Below are 3,264 nucleotides of genomic sequence, written 5' to 3'. Positions count from 1 at the left end.
CACATAGGACTGCTCCTCTCACTTTAATGGTGGCACAGAACTGCATGGTATTCCACAGACAAAGATGCTATAATATATTTGTTGATTCCTTGTTGATGGACTGTTAGGGTGTTTCCACTCTGTCATTTTTACAAACAACCCTTTCACCGTCATCACTTGAACATGTATCTTTGGATCTTTGGGAACTCATAGCTATTTCTAGAGATTCCTAGAAGTGAGGATTTAAATCTTCAGAAAATATTGTTAGATTGTCTTCCCAAAAGGAAGCCCCAGTTTACACCCCATCATCAGTGTATAAGTCCCTGATCCCCACACTCTTGCCAACACTGGATGGATATAGCTTTCATTTATTTTGTCACTGGATGGGGGAGATGGGAAAGTCATGTCTCGCTGGATGTTTTCCTTTGCATTTCCCAGATTACCAGTGAGCTCAGCATCTTTTCTTGCTTTTTTTTTTTTGATTGAAGTATAGTTGATTTACAATGTTGTGTTAATTTCTGCTGTACAGCAAAGTGACTCAGTTACACACACACACACACACACACACACACACACACACATATATATGTATTCTTTTCCATTATGGTTTTTTTTTTTATTAAAAGTTTGCTTTATTTTTCTGTTGAATCAAGTACTATCTCCCAATTACAGTTACAATTTATGCCTTACAAATGTTAGCACAGTTAGCAATACCTCATTGACAATTGAATAATAAATCAAACTAGGTCCCAGCGGTTATGTCCACATCTAGGTTGTTAGGGTGATCAAGAACTCTTATTTGTTTGCTTTAGCTTTTAGTCCTTGGTTATATCTCCAAATACGAAAGAGCTGAGAGGCTCCGGCTGTCCCGACAAAGAAATTAACAGCAAACAGACTCCAGTTTTTGGGAATAATTACAAGTGAGTATCTTGACCAAATAAACCCCGTAGCCATCAAAACAGCAGATTGGGCTGTGCTGAGTTTTTCTGCAGGTCTGGCCATGTCAGCCAATCCAGCACACACCAAGCCCCATTTCATAATTGGAGCCCAGAAGAATACTGTTTTGGGACCTGCCGGGTGGTTGTACAACGGCCTCAGTTTCTTAGGCAGCAGAAGCTCCACTTTATCAAGGACCCGGTGGTAGGTGGCCCGCAGGCCCCGGGCGCCGGCGGCTGACATTTCTGCGGACGAGTGATCGTGGGCAGCCAGGTAAGGCAGCGGCCGTGTGCTCCTCCCTGGCTGGCTCCATCATGGTTTATCCCAGGAGATTGGATATAGTTCCCTGCACTGTACAGTAGGACCTTGTTGTTTTCAGCATCTTTCCAAATGTGTATAATGACCATTTCTGTATTACCTTCTGTGAATGCCCTGACAGAGTTAATAGGGCTGTGGATATTTAACGTTTCTTTCTCTGTATACCCCGACTCCACCCTGTAGTCGCCGTTTATGGCTATCCAAATCCTCCTCTTTCCTGTGATGATAGTCCCTGTGTCCCCCTTTTCACCAATCTCCTGTGTGGTCAAATTCACAGCCTTTGACCCAAAGGGAGCCAACAGGTCCATCCCTAGGTCGTGGTGATTGGTTCAGGGCAGAGCTCACGACCCAAGAAGGGCCAACCAGAGAAAACAAGCCTCCAAACTTGACTTCTTTTCCAGCTCTTGGACAGAGAAACTCTGTCTTCCTCTGCATTTGGATCAGTGACATGAGGAATCCAAAGCTGCCAGGGAACCCCAAGAGAAGCAGGAAAATGAAGAAACCACAGAGAAGGCAAAGTGAAGGAAGGCAGAGATTCTGAGTCTGGATGTTATTATTATCTGAGCCCCTGGATCCACCTTCATCCAAAGTCAACCCATGCCTGAACTTCCCCATTATGTAAGGGAATGGATTTCTTTGTTTTAATTATTATTATTTTTTAAAACAGCTTAGGTTGAGATTGTTGGGTTTTTTGGTTTTGGTTTTTTTCATTTTCACCTAACTTAATCCCATGTCCAGAAGAAAGAAAACACAGATTTGCACTGAAACAGAGCAGGACCTTATGGTCCTTCCCCCCAGCCCCATGTCCTCAGCCTGCCTTTTGTCTGTGGAAAAACTTTAGCCAAAGAATAAGTTTAATTAGAGAAGTGAGAAAATGCAGAAACAAAGGAAAACAGTCCAACAAGACTAAATAATAATAGTTGAGTCATTAAGCATAGTCAAGGACCTTTAGTTCCTTCTCAAGAGCTATAGATAATATTCTGAGCCATATCCTGTGAGCTGTCTTACAGATACTGAAACCCCCACCAGGTGGAGAAGTTAACTACATGATGACCAGCCATGACATAAGCTGCCACAATTCTGAGAACTGGCCTCAAGAAATGGAAACATAGATAGCCTCATCCACCAGAGGGCAGACAGCAGAAGCAAGAAGAACTACAATCCTGCAGCCCGTGGAAGGAAAACCATATTCACAGAAAGACAGACAAAATGAAAAGGCAGAGGACTTTGTACCAGATGAAGGAACAAGATAAAACCCCAGAAAAACAACTAAATGAAGTGGAGATAGGCAACCTTCCAGAAAAAAAATTCAGAATAATGATAGTGAAGATCATCCATGACCTCAGAAAAATAATGGAGGCAAAGATCTAGAAGATGCAAGAAATGTTTAACAAAGACCCAGAAGAATTAAAGAACAAACAGAGATGAACAATACAATAACTGATATGAAAACTACACTAGAAGGAATCAATAGCAGAATAACTGAGGCAGAAGAACGGATAAGTGACCTGAAGACAGAATGGTGGAACTCACTGCCATGGAACAGAATAAAGAAAAAAGAATGAAAAGAAATGAAGACAGCCTAAGAGACCTCTGGGACAACATTAAACACAACAACATTCGCATTATAGGGGTCCCAGAAGGAGAAGAGAGAGAGAAAGGACCCAAGAAAATATTTGAAGAGATTATAGTCAAAAACTTCCCTAACATGGGAAAGGAAATAGCCACCCAAGTCCAGGAAGTGCAGAGAGTCCCAGGCAGGATAAACCCAAGGAGAAACATACGGAGACACATAGTAATCAAACTGACAAAAATTAAAGACAAAGAAAAATTATTGAAAGCAACAAGGGAAAAAAGACAGGTAACATACAAGGGAACTCCCATAAGGTTAACAGCTGATTTCTCAGCAGAAACTCTACAAGCCAGAAGGGAGTGGCACGATATATTTAAAGTGATGAAAGAGAAGACCCTACAACCAAGATTACTCTACCTGGTAAGGATCTCATTCAGAGTCGATGGAGAAATCAAAAG

At 41.8% G+C, this 3,264-nt stretch overlaps 1 pseudogene across 1 annotated transcript; it reads right to left on the bottom strand.

The window, feature by feature from the left end:
- Positions 1-774: 774 nt before the first annotated feature.
- On the bottom strand, positions 775-1,215 carry LOC103075895 (mitochondrial pyruvate carrier 2 pseudogene; annotated as a pseudogene). Its single transcript, XR_014368698.1, has one exon. The product of XR_014368698.1 is annotated as a mitochondrial pyruvate carrier 2 pseudogene (transcript).
- Positions 1,216-3,264: the final 2,049 nt, after the last annotated feature.

This window comes from Lipotes vexillifer, unplaced genomic scaffold, assembly GCF_000442215.2.
Source record: "Lipotes vexillifer unplaced genomic scaffold, Lipotes_vexillifer_v1.1 scaffold1120, whole genome shotgun sequence".
Classification (NCBI taxonomy): domain Eukaryota; kingdom Metazoa; phylum Chordata; class Mammalia; order Artiodactyla; family Lipotidae; genus Lipotes; species Lipotes vexillifer.
Note: the sequence above shows the minus strand (reverse complement) of the source record. Positions and strands in the feature narration are given on the sequence as shown.